The sequence below is a fragment of the Vulpes lagopus genome, chromosome 15 (genome assembly GCF_018345385.1).
Source record: "Vulpes lagopus strain Blue_001 chromosome 15, ASM1834538v1, whole genome shotgun sequence".
Lineage (NCBI taxonomy): Eukaryota > Metazoa > Chordata > Mammalia > Carnivora > Canidae > Vulpes > Vulpes lagopus.
The window spans coordinates 543,464-559,440 of NC_054838.1; positions in this window are offsets into that span (position 1 = coordinate 543,464).

Sequence of the window (15,977 nt, forward strand, 5' to 3'; positions counted from 1 at the left end):
AAAGAAACAGATTAAGAAGCTGCAGACATTTGTTACTTGAATAGCAGCAGGAATGGAAAACACATAGGGGTAACATTTTAAAGCTGTGTGTGGGAGGCACTTGCACAAAATATTTTGTCAACAGGATTTCTGCGTACACCTCTCACACACACACTGCTTAGGAAATTTACCCCAGAATAGAGATTCTCAACTTTTTTTTTCCCCCTTACAAGCTGTCTAGCCCATGTAATTAAAGTCCGCCAGCAAAATAGTATTCAGGTGCTGACAAGATTGATCGTTCCCCAGCCCTCGCCATCGAGGGACAAAGCTGGGCATTTTCATTTCACTCAACCGTGGTTGTGAAAAATACTCTCCTCTGCCTCCTAGAGCAATCTCCATTGCTGGTTTCCTCTGAAGTCTCTCTGCCGGGTCCAGATAACATTTCCCCTCTATTTTGCTGATAGACATTCACGCTCTCGAGCACATTTTATTAATATTTGATCCAAGGTATCCTAGCATCCTCAACTTTTATTCATAGCCATAAAAAATCTTGGTAGAGTTCTCTTAAGGAGCCCATTGTGAAGCAGAGTCTATTGCAAGATGCTAAGAATCCCTGATTTTCTATTTACAGGTATGTACCCCAAATGTCCCAAGGCCTTCCCGTGTGTGTATTTACCAGATCACATTTAGACCCAAATTTGTACATTAATTAACTCAAATGTCAGCATATAAGATGCCAAGTTTCTTTTGGGCCATAAACACCAAACCCTCTCTGCAAAGTCTATCTCTGTTATTTCTGGGCATAATACTCTCTCTGGAAACCCTATACACATAAAAAGAAACGAAGCATAAATAAAAGAAACCTCCTGTGAAATGCAGCCTGGGAGCCCTGAAGCGGAGGCTCTCACACACTTACTTGCTATTACAGCTTATGTCACATTCCTGGGTGAGAAGTAGTTCATTTTATTACCCAGCACCAAAAAAAAGGAAGGTTTCCCCTTGTCAGCCTAGCCAGTGCGAAACCGCCACAATTCAGCCACTAAGAAGCTACCACCACCCTGGACTCCTGCCTTCCTCCAACAGACCCTCCTCAAGGCAGCCGGCAGCCGTTCCCAACTTCTCCCTTTTCCCTACAAAGCGATATTCCTCTCCTCTGTTCTCTGGACTGGTCTGTGGTTTCCCACAGTTTGCAGGTCCCAAACTGCAATTCTCCTATTCCTGAATAAAATAATTTACTGGTAAAATACCTATTTCTAAGGTTCACAACACACACACCCAAGAATATAGTTGGTTGGTCTTAGAGCAGAAATGGGTAAAGTTTCCTGAGAATGGCCAGATAGTAGACCTTCTAGGTATTAGAAGCCGGATGGTCTGTGTTGCACCTCAGCTCCTCCGCGGTCCCATAAGCAGACAAGGACGCTTGTGTTCTTATAACACTTCATTTACAGGGACACTGGGCGCCTCGATCAGGTAAGGGTCTGCCTGACTTGGGCTCAGACCATGATGTCGAGGCTGTGAGATCCGGCCCTGCATCAGGCTACACACTGAGCCTGGAACCTGCTTAAGAGTCTCTCGTTCCGGTGTCCATCGAAAGATGATGGATAAAGAAGATGTGGTTTATGTATACAATGGAATATTACTCAGCAATTAGAAACGACAAATACCCACCATTTGCTTCAACGTGGATGGAACTGGAGGGTATTATGCTGAGTGAAATAAGTCAATCGGAGAAGGACAAACAGTGTATGTTCTCATTCATTTGGGGAATATGAATAATAGTGAAAGGGAATATAAAGGAAGGGAAAAGAAATGTTGGGAAATATCAGGAAGGGAGACAGAACATAAAGACTCCTAACTCGGGGAAACGAACTAGGGGTGGTGGAAGGGGAGGAGGGCGGGTGTTGGAGGGGAATGGGTGACGGGCACTGAGGTGGACACTTGACGGGATGAGCACTGGGTGTTTTTCTGAAAAATAAAAAATAAAAAAAAAAAAAAAGAGTCTCTCGTTCCCTCTGCTCCTCCCCCACCTTAAAAAATAAATAAATAAAAACTGTATTTACAAAAAAAGGCTGGAGGTAGAGTTGTCCTAAAAGTTGCAGTTTGCCAACTCCTGTCTTAGGCTGTGAAGAGGTTACCTTCACTTTCCCCCCGTGGGGTAATCATGGGAAAAAAATCTTCGCTGCTGTATACCAAATGCATTAGGAATGTACTTTTTTATGACATTTTTTGTTGTTGTTCCTAGAAACTCTGAATCTACTTCTTTAGAATCAATGGATCCCAATGATCAAATGAGTCTATAGATGCTGATAGGATTCCACAGTCCTCGGTAGCACCTGAGCCATTAGATCTGACCACAGATACAGTTCATGGACCATAAACAGGCATGAAAAGTTGTTAAACTTCTAAGCCATAGTAGTTACTATCAGGCCAGCTTTAGAAATGTTACAATCTTTATACTTTTAAATATTTTACCTGTATAAGCAAACACATAGGCAATTGATAGAAATGACAGTATTCTCATTTATAGAATGTTTTTACTAGTATCTAACTACTCAAGTAAAAAAGCCCTGATTAATAAATATTGTCAAAATATCAAATTACATTCTCTTTAAGTTTATGGGCATTCTTTATTCGGTAAACACTTAATGAAAAAAAAAAAAAAACTATCAGCGTCAGGTAGCCGATTAGATCCTAGATGCAATTATAAATAACACAGTCTGTATCCTGAAGGGATGTCAGGGGCGGTTATTAGACTTTGTGTAGATTCTTTAATCTTGAAATAAAAATACCCTTTGTTTGTCACTGGCTTGAGTACTCAAGTGGATTTTATGACCAAATTAAAATGACTCAGGGAACAAGCAGCTTTACTGACAGAGATTTCAGCACTTCCTAGGGATCTCCTCACCCTCAAATCCTCAGCGCTGCTTAAATATATACACGAATTAGTCACTATTCCTGCTCATCTTCATTTATTTGATAGAACATATTCTGAGGCCCTTCTTTTAGGGCCAAAGTCTGTAAATGCAGATCTTTGAGTAACCCTGTCTTTGGTGGAGCTTTCCAGGGCTGCTGACCAAAGAGGTTAGCATCCAGAGTTGCTAACGGCTGTGCCAAAAGCCCTAGCAGTTCTACAACGAAGTCACTGAAGTTATTGCATTATTACCACTGGAGTCTCACTCATGATTTTTATAGTCCCAATTCTTTCTAGATTTCTGCCAATTAATCCAAGTAATCGCCTTACAATAAGAACATACACTTCCCCCTCTTTAGATGAAACTCACGAAAGAATGCCCCACAGCAAAATTGTTTGGGTACTCAGGGTTATGACTCTTTGGTGGTTCATCTCCTTCCATATATAGTAGTATTTCTTTACATATGCCTATCATGCCAAGGATTAGATCAAGATGGTGTCCCAAACCATCTGTGTTGTACCATAATCAATAATCCTCCCTGAGCATTCCCCACAATGCTCTTCCTCCCTGGCTCCAATAACTGAGATCTTTGTAATAAATTCAGGTATTGATCCAGAAACAACTCTATATGGAGGAGCCTCTATCAGACATGATTTTATATTTTTGAATTCCAACTTTAAAATCACCTGTATCAGGGCAACCCCGGTATCTCAGCCGTTTGGCGCTGCCTTCAGCCCAGGGCATGATCCTGGAGACCCAGAATCGAATCCCACATCGGGCTCCCTGCATGGGGCCTGCGTCTCCCTCTGCCTGTGTCTCTACTTCTCTCTCTCTCTGTGTCGCTCATTAATAAATAAATAAAATATAAAAAAAATAAAATATCCTGTATATATGGGTATTACAAATGCAAGTAGATATTCAGGGATTTGTTTCCTCTCAATTTCAAAACTCAAAGTATTAATTTTACAGAAGTGTGGGTCTTAGCTTCACCTACTAAGAAAAACCTAACTCTCCAGGTTCTTGTCTAGGCAGAGTCATTTTACAACTTATTTATATGATAGCATTCATTAATTACAGTTCAATTCACTATAGCAAAGTCTTCCACTTAGGATATAAAAAGCTTTAAAGAACACCATTAATAATCTAACAATGAGAAAAAGCTGCACAATCTACAAAATCATAACTTTTTTACCACAACAGAAGGATAAATTTGTGAAGCAACCAAGTAATCTGAAAGCCAAAAAGGAATAAGTGCCTCCAAGGATAAACAAAGCACAGAAAGAGTTGTACCTTTAGCATAGGATAGAAGACACAGATGGCTACCATATACGCAGTTAAAATGTAATGCTAATCAGTTAAAAAGGTAATGTATTATAAAAGGCCACATGCAGATTAACATGTTATTTTAGAATAGATGGAGGCACCATACATAAGTGAAAACTGCATTCATTTGGAAGACTTTTTCCATGGGCCTCAGTTAGGTGCTCAGAAGAACTAGAAGCCTGGAAAGAGTTCTCCTCAGTGGTACAGAATGCAAAAATTAATCCATGGCTGTTAGCAAGTAGACATGCAGCCCTGCCCGCTACAATAACCGTTTCTGCTACACAACATTGTAACCACTTGAGGAAGGGCAATAGATTTGTCATCCTCAGGACACAAAGCTCTATTATGACTAGAAAACAGTAGCAGATCAAAAACCCCTCTAATCCTGGGGAAGGAGCTCTGATTTATCTTCAGATAACAAGCAGAAGTCTATAACTGCTGGGGGAGAAGAGGAATGTCCTATGCAAGACTGAGTACAGATATAAGGAAGAGTTTGGTTATCCAGATAAGGTAAAACAAGAAAATTGAAAAATACTCATTTCTAAGACCCATCTGCACAGAGGCTGCTCCAATTACGATGAAGAAAGAATAAGAGCACAGAGATAAACTCTCCACATGGCAAAGGCACATAGGTACTGCCGAAAAAGGAGAAGGAACAGGAATACTGATAAATACCATCCAGAAATGCAGCCCATACTCTAAATACAAGAGAAAAGCAGCCCACCATCATAGGGATTTGAGGCCTGTAAAGCACTGAAGGTAACAATAAAACAATACCACAATTAGCTCAGCTGCTGACAGACTCAACTCCCCACGCTCAGATTATGGCAAGAAAGTTGTGCCCATTTCAAGGGTTATTTATCATATATTGTCTTATATACTGTTCTACACAGGGGCATAGGCATTCAATCAAAAGTATGACACAGAAAAGAAAGAAAATCTCACTCAACTGTAAAGAGATAAAGCAAATGACACTATCAGACCCAAGGATGGCCTAGATGTTGAAACCCTCAGAAACTTTAAAAAAGCTATAATTAAAGAATATAGCAGGAAAGGTTGACAAAAATTCATAATCACATGGAGAACATCAAAAGAGAGATGAGAACTCTAAATTAAAAATGCTAGAAATAAGAATAGGAAGAACTATCTTTTAATGGCCTCATTAGTAGACTCAACACCAAAAAGGAAACAAGGAGTGAATTTGAAGATAGGTTAATATAAATTACCCCCCCCCAAAAAAAAAGACTGAAGAAAATAAAATATATTCCAAGAGCTGTGGGATAATATTAGAAGGTCAGATACCTATAATATTTAATCCCAGAGAGATAAGAGAAAGTAAATAGGGCATAAAATACATTTAAAGATATAATGCAGAAAATTAAATAAAAGTAAAGAAAACATCAAACCATACATTCAGGAAACTTTAGGAACTCTAATCAAGCTAAATATGTATATAAATAAATGAGACAAAAAATACATGTCCTAGTCAAACTTATAAACAAAGACAAAATAAAAATTCTCCCAGCAAAGATGAAGTTGTGAAGACACATTACATAGAGAAAAACAAAAATAGCTACAGAATATGTTTTGTTGGAAATCATGCAAGCCAGAAAACAATTAAGTTTTAAATATCCAAAGAAAAAAACTAACAAAATTCTATACCCAGCAAAAATACTTTTTCCAAATGAAAGCAAAATAAAGTCTTTATCAGACAAAACCTAAGATAACTCATTTATAGCAGAACTCTAATATTAAAGAAGTTCTTCAGGCAGAAGAAATATGATGCTAGACAGAAAGTCAATCTAAACAAATAATGAAAATCAGGAATTATAAAAGTAAAATGAAATATAAAAATGTTTCCTATATTTCCAATGTATTTTCAATACATTATTGTCATTCTTTTGTCTATTTCAAGCAAGGTATACTGTATTTAAAAGTAAAATATATGAAAAAAAGTTTAAAAGTAGAAGAGTAATTGGAAATACACTGCTATAAGACTCAAAGATTACATATGAAGTGGTATATTATTTGAAGATAGACTGAAAAGTTATAAATGTAGCTAAAGATGTATATTTTAAACTTTAGAACTAAAAATGTTTTTAAAAAAGCATATAACAACAATGGAGAATAAATCACAAAATACAAAACAGAGAAAGGCAGGATAGGAGGGAAAATGGAATAAAGGATAGGACAGATATAAAAAGCTATCAAAATAATTTAAGCCCAACTATATAAATGACTACATTAAAGGAAAAAGAGTATGAAATTAAAAGGAAGAAAATCTCAGAACAAAGCAAAATTGAACTATATTCTTTTATATTTAAAAAAAATTAAAGACATAGGTAAGTTAATAGCAAAATGAAAGGGATGGACATGCTATCAGTAATTTAAAAAAAACTGGAAAGCTAAAATAATATCAAACAAAGACTTCAAAAACAAGGAATCCTGCTGGGTATATAGACACATATACAAGGAATCCTGCTGGGTATATATAGAGACATATTACACAATGACAAAGGGTCACTTCATAAGAAAGATCTAAAAATGCCAAATCAGCATGCACCTAAAAAAAAAAAAAATAACATCAAGCTAGAACTACAGAACTCATGGGAAAGTGGATAGCTTAGTGGTTTAGTGCCACCTTCAGCCCAGGGAGTGATCATGGGGGTCCCTGGATCGAGTCCCCCATCAGGCTCCCTGCATGGAGCCTGCTTCTCCCTCTGCCTGTGTCTCTGCCTCTCTCTCTCTCTCTCTCTCTCTCTCTCTCTCTGTGTGTGTGTGTGTGTGTGTGTGTGTGTCTCATGAATAAATAAGTGAAATCTTTATAAAAATTTTAAAAAAAGAACTCATGGGAGAAGCAGAGAAAGGCAAAATTACAGTCGAAGATATCAGAATTCCTCTCAAGTAAACAAACAAACAAAAATCAATAAGGACGTAGAAGAACTAAACACTATCAACCAACTTCACCTGCTTGACAGTTATAATACAATATACCTAAATAACATAGGACACTATTTCTAAGTGCACAATGAACGTTCACTAAAATAGTACATATTCTGGGCCAAAAAAATGGAAGAATAAACTTCAACAAATGTAAAAGATTTAAAGTGAGCAAAATGGAATAAACTAGAAATCAAAAAGAAAAATTTAAATAGTAAATTAACAAATATCCAAGGATTACAGAGTAAATCACAAGAGAAACTAGAAAATGTTTTCTATTAAGTCACACATGTCAAATGTTGGTGAATCTAGTCAAAATTGGGCTTAGAGGAAAGTACATAGGATTACCTGCTTATATCAGAAAACAAGAAAAGTTTAACATCAATAACAAATGCCCACCTTAAAAATGGTAACACTCTTTCATTAAAACTGGGATCGGGATCCCTGGGTGGCGCAGCGGTTTGGCGCCTGCCTTTGGCCCAGGGCGCGATCCTGGAGACCCGGGATCGAATCCCACGTCGGGCTCCCGGTGCATGGAGCCTGCTTCTCCCTCTGCCTGTGTCTCTGCCTCTCTCTATCTCTCTGTGACTATCATAAATAAATAAAAATTAAAAAAAAAAAAAAAACTGGGATCAATGCAAATATGCTCTCATTGTTTCTATTCAGCAGCATAATGGAAGCTGTCGTCAGTGAAATAAAAAAGATTAATACAGAAAAGAAGAAATGAAACTGTCTATATTTATAGAACATCTGATTATATTCGTAGGAAATCCAAAAAATCTACAAGCTTTTAAAACCAATAAGTGAGTTAAGCTAGTTGTTAGGATACATGGATCAATTGTATTTCCAGATAGGCAATGAAGAATTGCAAAGTAAAATTAAAACCAAATTTACCATTTATACAAGCCTCCCCCCCACCCCCCCGGCCATGATCATCAGCTTATTTTCCAGAAGAAACTGCAGGCAGGGCAGAAGACAGTAGCATGATATATTCAAAGTTCTGAAAGAAGAAAAATAAATCTGCAATCAAATATCCTCTACCTGGCAAGGTAATCATTCAGAATTGAAGGAGAAATAAAGAGTTTCTCAAATAAACAAAGCTAAAAGAGTTTATCATCACTAAAGAGGGCTTATAAGAGATTAAAAGGAATTCTTTGAGTGGATATAAAAGGTCATAGGAGTAAGAAAATTATGAATGGAAAGATTTCAAGATAATGCATATTGTAATAAAAGTAATAGACTAATCATATAAAAATTAGTATAGAGGTAAAAACATAAAGCAGTAAAATCAATTATATCTACAAAAGTTGGTTTGTATTCACAAAATAAAAGGATGCAAAGTATGATATCATATACAAAAAATGGGGGAAGAGTAAAAATTTAGTACTTTTAGAATGAGTTCAAACCTAAGTGACCATCAACTTAATACAGACTACCATATGCATACAGTTTAATATAGACCACTCTACATATGTTATTATGAACCTAATGGTAACCACAAATCAAAAACCTATTTTAGATACAGGAAACACAGAGAAAGGAATCAAAGTATAACACTAAAAAAAGCCATCAAAACACAAGGAAGAGAGTAAGAGAAAGAAGAGAGAACTACAAATACATAAAACAAGTAACAAAATGGCAATAAGGGCACACCCATCAATAATTACTTTAATGTAAATGGACTAAATACTCCAATCAAAGGACACAGGGTGACTGAATGGATAAAAATGCAAGACCCTACAAGAGACTCACTTCAGACTTAAAGACATATGCATATTAAAAGTGAAGGAATAGAAAAAGATATCATAAAAATGGAAGCAAAAAGAAAGCTGGGAGAGTGATACTTTTACCAGAAAAAAATAGACTTTAAAACAAAGACCGTAATAAAAGACAAAGAAGAACACTACAAATAATAAAGTGAATAGTCCAACAAGAGGATATAATCAAACAAGAGGATATAATCGTAAATACCTATGCACCCAACATGGGAACACCTAAATACATAAAGCAACTATAAACAAATAAAGGAAAAGTTGAGTAATACAGTATAATAGGGGTCTTTAACATGCCACTAATATCAATAGATAGATAATTCAGATAGAAAAGCAATAAGAAAATAGAGACTTTGAATGACACATTAGACCAGATAGACCTAACATATAAAGACAGAACATTCTATCCAAATATGCATTCTTTCAAGTGTACATGAATGTTTTACAGAGTAGGTCACATATTAGACTGGATAGCAAGTCTTAATAAATTCAAAAAGATTGAAATCACATCGTAAATGTTTTCCAACCACAACAGTATGAAACTAGAAAACAATCACAAGAAAATCTGGGAAAAAAGCACAAGTACATGAAAGCTAATAACATGCTACTAAACAATAAATGGATCAACCAAAGAATCAAAAAGGAAATTTAAAAATACGTGGAGACAAATGGAAATGAAAACACATGGTCCAGAAGATTTGGGATGCGGAAAAAGCTATTCTAGGAGGAAAGTTTATGGCAACATAGGCCTACCTCAGGAAACAAGAAAAATATCAAACAACCTAAACTTAAGGGTAAAGGAGCTAAAAGAACAAAACCCAAAACCAATAGAAGAAATAAAGATTAAAGAACAATAATTCCACTATTGGGTATTTACCCAAAGAAATGAAAATGCTAATTTGAAAATAAATATGCATGCCCATGTTTATTACAGCATTATTTACAACACTCAAGATATGAAAGCAACCCCACTGTCTATCAGTAGATGAGCACACACACACACACACACACACACACACACACACATACACACAATGGACTACTACTCACCTATATAAAACCATGAGATATTCCCATTTGCAACACCATGGATGGATCTAGAGGCTATAACATTAAGTAAATAATTCAGACAAAGACAAATAGCATGTAATTTCACTCATATGTAGCATTTAAGAAACAAAACGAATAAAGAGACAAAAAAAAACAGACTATTGAATACAAGAAGCAGCTGGTGTTGCTAGACTCAATAGAGGTGGGTAAGGAGGAGAGGTGAAATAGTTATAGGGGTAATGAGCACAACTTATGATGAGTTACACTGAGTAATGTATAGAATTGTTGAACTTATTATACATTTGAAACATACCACTGTATGTTAATTACATCTCAATTTTAAAAATTACCATTAAAATAGTCTTGGAAAAGAGATGAAATACTTAAGAGTATATCTAGCAAAACATGTAAAATGTATATATTGGAAATAAAAATTATTAATAAGTGAAACAAAAAAAATAGATGTTAAAGACACAACTTCATGGTTTTAAATACTTATTATTAAGACCTTAATTCTCCCAAGTTTAACCTATAGGTTTAACATCATCTTCTTAAAAGTACTGCAGGTTTTGTATAAACTTTAAATATCATCACCAAAAAATAATTATAATAATAAAATAAAATTAAAAAATAAAAAAATAAAAATAAATATCATCACCACATTTATGTGGAAAATGAAATTACTTAGAATAGTTACAATATTTATAAGAAAGTTATCTGCTCCCAACAATAATGTATCAAACCTCTAGTTGCTTTGTAATATTCATAAAGCCTGTAATATGTGTAAGACTCAAAGCCAGATTTTAAGATCATCTACAAAGCAACAATAGTCAAGATAGTATAATGCTGGTAGAAGATGAACATATAGATAAGTGACAGAAGGAAAAAGCCAAACATACACTTATATGAGCTCAAATGAATTTTGCTAAAGCTGCTACAACAATTCAACAGAGAGGATTGTGTCCCAACAAACCACGCTGTAATTATCTGGCATCATATACGAAAATAACCCGTCACCCAGTCATCACACCAGATACACAATATTTCTGAAAGTAAATCATAGAGCTATACTGAAAATCTATCAAAAGTTTTGATCAAAGTTCAAAAAAAGAGAAAATCTATGACCTTTATTAAAGCAAAAACTTCTTACATATAAAGAAAAACATGAACTTTAAAGGAAAATATTGATAAATGGTACCTCATCAAAATTTAAAACTTCTGTCCTTTGAAAAATGTAGTTAAAATGAAAAGATAAAGAGCAGGATATAAGAAGATAATGGCACAATCTATATCTAACAAAGGACTTGTATCAAGGACATGTCAAGAATCCTTACAACGCAATTATAACGGAACTGAAGACCTAAGAAATGGGCAAAATATGTGTATCAAAAAAAGATACACAGATTCATAACACAAGAGAAAACAAACAACACTGGAATGGCTGTGGAGCAACTAGCACTACGATATGCTGTTGGTGAGAGTGCAAAGTAACATGGCCACTCCCAAACACAATTCAGCAATTTCTTTTGTTTTTTTTTAAGATTTATTTATTTGGAAAAAAAAAAGATTTGTTTATTTGAGAGAGAGAGGAAGAGTGCAAATGGATGGAAGGGCAGTGGTGAGGGGAAGAATCCTCAAGCAGAGGCCCTGCCGAGGGCGGAGCCTGACACAAGGCTCAATCCCAGGGCACAGAGGTCATGACCTAAGCAGAAATCAAGAGTCAGTCACTCAACTGACTGACTCACCTGGGCGCCCTACAAGTCAGCAGTTTCTTAAAAGTCAAACATACAATTTCCATACAGCCCAGCAATCCTGATATTTATATAAGATAAATGAAAACATATGTTTACCCAAAGTCTGTACATGAATATTTATAGCAGATTTATTCATATTCACCAAAACCTAGAAAAAGCCCAATAAATATTCATCACTGGGTGAATGGATTAACAAATGATGGCACCCCCTTAAAAGCAAGTCCTGCCTACCAATGCCAAGGGATAAACTACAAACACACTCAACGTCGTTGAATCTCAAATACATTATACTATTTGAAAGAAGTCAGAGTCAAAAGGCTACCTAGCTGTGTGATTCGATTTATAGGACATTCTAGAATGGGCAAGCGGTAGGTACAGAAATCAGAAACTGATGGGGATAAGGCTGACGGCTCTAATGGGCCATGAAGAAAATGTTGAGGATGAAAGTTGTGGTTATACGGTAGTGTGTGTGTGTCAGACTCAAACTATAGGACAAATATTTGTCTGAATTATACCTCAGTACTTCTGATTTTTTAAGGACTTTCAAAAAAGATCTCTAAGCAGTCTTATCTCGCCTTATGTTTGATGACTTTAAGGCAAGAGGATAATGCAGGCTTCGTCTCTCAAATGTCACGAACTCCGGGGCAGATTCAGGGCTGAACACTGGGGAAAATACCTGGACTATTCCTATTTGCCTCTGTATTTTCCAAATGGACAGATCAAGAAAAAAGTTTACTTTATTGAAAATATAAAATAGCAAACTTAAAAAGAAAAAAAAATAAGACTGTTCCAAGAAATCTCTCAGGAGAATGATTCAACATTTCTGCTAAAGGAACACGGGAGGCCTAAAGTCCGGAAATCGGTAATGAGGTGGCATCCCTGCACAGCACAGAACTTAGCCTCAAAATACAGGTGGGTAAAAACAAAAGTCACATGACACCGCTCTCTGTACAAAAAAAAAAAAAAAAAAAAAAAGACCCATACTGCAAAGTGTCTGTAAGTCTTAGACTAAAGTTCAAGGATTATACTGATAATGAGACAAAAAATGAAATTTCTAAAAAACGATTAACAGGAATACATCTTCATGTCTTCTAGATCCAGAATTGATCTTTACCAGTTTCAAGATCTAAATGCTGAATATATTTCATCATTGGTGCCGCCACTTTTCTCCAAATGGAGAATAACTGAAATCTATTCCCAGCTTCCGTACTGGCTTTAATTTAACAAAACTGACGTGTGTATTCTGAATACAGCTTTCTACTCTGAAGCTACTCTGGCCTATGATGTAAAGATTAATTTTCAGGAGAATCTCTTTTGTGACATCCAGAATTTTTTATTTCATCTGTTCAGATACTGATACCAGTATTTCTCTGCAGAGAGCAGTGTCTACAACAGCATCGGTTTTCATTTTGTTGTTGTTGTTTTTTTTTTTTACAAAAGAGGCAAAACCTTTCATAGAGTCAACAATTGATAGAGGGCAACATCTCAATTCTTCCAAGATAAGACTTTTGTTTCTAGATATGTAGACAAATAGTTACATTTACCCTGGCACTTGGTAGTTGTAGGCAATTCTTTGCAGCAGAAAAAATCCTTTTCTTAAATTTCACCATCATTTACAAATGTTATAATGCTCCATCATGACATTTATTGGTGAAGTCTGTTGACTCATCAATCCGCAGAGAAACTGTTGTTTTTCAGTATGTTACACAAAACCTCTCAGTATGATGCGACATGTCATCAATATGTCAACTCACTGTACTGTTTTGAGACTAGAGCCTTCAATTTCTCATACTCCATCCTGTCTAAACATTTTACTTACTATAATTTTACATGCTGACATTATTAGTTTCTTACCAGCTGTAGGACTTTCCTTTTCTGAGCAATAATTTCAGTTACTATAGAACTTGATTCCTGAGGCCTTTGACAGAGTAGGACTTTTTAAAAACACAACTTTACTCTGATCTGAGAATATACTAGCTATGTAAAATAGCCAGTAGCTTTCTCTGCCTGATGGCTGTGACTTTTAAGTTTTGCTGGAGCCTTTGCTGCATTCGTAAGTCGTGATTTTTCATCATTCGTCTATCAGAATCTCTGTCAGCTGAAATCCTCTTCCACGTCTTACCTTATCTTTAAGCATCACTATGTCGTGTAGCCAGACACGTTTTAACACAAAGGCTAACAAGATAGAAAATAGAAGGGCGTGATAAGCGATAAAATTGTAAGAAGAATCAAACTTCAATACAATCCTCGTTTTGCCAGACTTAACAGCAAAATACAGAGGGGTGATTACGTCCTGGTAGGTAAGCATTCCTTTTTCACATTGACTCTTTCTCTCAAATTTTGGTATACTGGCAAAGCTCCTTCAAGGGAAGGTTGAGGGAAGTAATTTAGAGGGAGACCCTGGCATTGTCACCATACTCTTTGTTCTACTCTCCCAATAGAGCGGAGATTAGTCATCAGCAGGCTCCCTTACCTTGTGCTAGAAACCGAGAATAGGTTGAACCAAATGAAATGGCTCTTCCTACATAGACTGTCACACAGGCTGATACACTCGTAGTAATAATTCCAATGGCACCATTCGGTCAATATTCACTACTGGCAAGGTTAGCATTGCACAGCATCCAAAATATAAATAACCACCGTTTCACTAATCACAATCTCTCGTGGAAACCTAGCAACGTTTTGCAGAACCTCAGCTGAGAAAATTTATAATAAGACCACTGAAACAAAATCAATATACTATTGCTTTGCAGTTAAGTATGCAGAAGTTTTGAAATGAATCATGAACCCAGAATTAGTTATCTTTATTAATGTTATGTTAGTATAGGACAAATATAGAGTTTAATCCTGCAGATAAAACATAGACTATTTCAAAATAGTTTGGGCAAAACTGGGTAGAAAAGAAAAGTAAACCTTAATATCATAAAATAAATCTCTACAACAACAAAACCCAAAAGACTTGCAAAAATCTCTAAGAAACTATATTATCTAGGAAACAGGGAGATTTTTCCCTGATTGAAATCTAGGTGTTATGAAAGAAGTTAGAATAAACAGATTAAAACTTTTGGATGGGAAAGGATATCATTAAAAGTTAAAAGAATAATTGTTTTAAAAATAATATAATGTAGATGATAATATACAATAGCTCTTACAAGCTGAAAAGAACAAAATATTAAAAATTTAACTGCAAATTGTAAGATTAGATAATTCACAGAAGACTAAACCTAAATGAGCAAATATGAGAAAATGTGCGCAGCAACACTCATAGTGAAATGCAGACTTCAAGGACAGTGACATACTATCTAAATTCTAGAGTCTGATGGCAAGTGATCTCATATTGTTATTGAGAATGAAGTATGACAGCCCTTTGGAAGACAATTTAGTAATATCCACCCAAAAATAATTCTTACAGTCATCTTACAGATAGAATACCGACTTATAAAGACAATAAAGGCACAAAGATAAAGATGTTTTTTCAACATTTCTTACAAAGGCCAAGAACTGGAAACAGACTGCACATCAACAGATGAATCACTAGCTTGTGGTGGTCTGCGCCCTGCAGTATTACACATTCAAAGAAAGAATTTAAACTACAGCAGATGATGAGAGATTTCCAAAATGTTTTGAAGACTGAGAAAATATTCAGAAAAGCAGCTAGTATATGATTTCATTTTTGTAAATCTAACGTTTAAATGATCATCACTGAATATTGATCAAAGAGAAAAATGTATGTGTATAAATGATACAGATGCACATACTCTATTATTAGAATAGTCATGTTGTAGGTAGAGATTAAATGTGAGGATACTGAGGTCATGAAGGAAGATAGGAAATGTGTTAAAAAGTGCACTAAATAGTATATTCTTTAAAAAAAATAGTGCCCTTAACAGACATAAATAAAGAACTGAACATGTGGAAAGAAAAAGAATGATAATTTTTTTAAGGATTTTATTTATTTATGCAAGAGAGAACTGAGATCACTAGCATGGAGGAGGGCAGGGGAGAGGGGCAGAGGGACAAGCAGATTCCCCACTGAGCAAGAAACCCAATGTGGGGCTCGATTCCAGGACCCTAGGGTCACCACCTAAGCCAAAGGCAGACACTTAACTGACTGAGCCATCCAGGTGCCCCCCAAACATGGTAAATTAATGCAAAATTCTCCAAATTACAAGTTACATGTACTAAATAATAAGGCTAATATTAGAAATAGGCACTATCATTTTAAATATCATTTGGATTTAAAATAT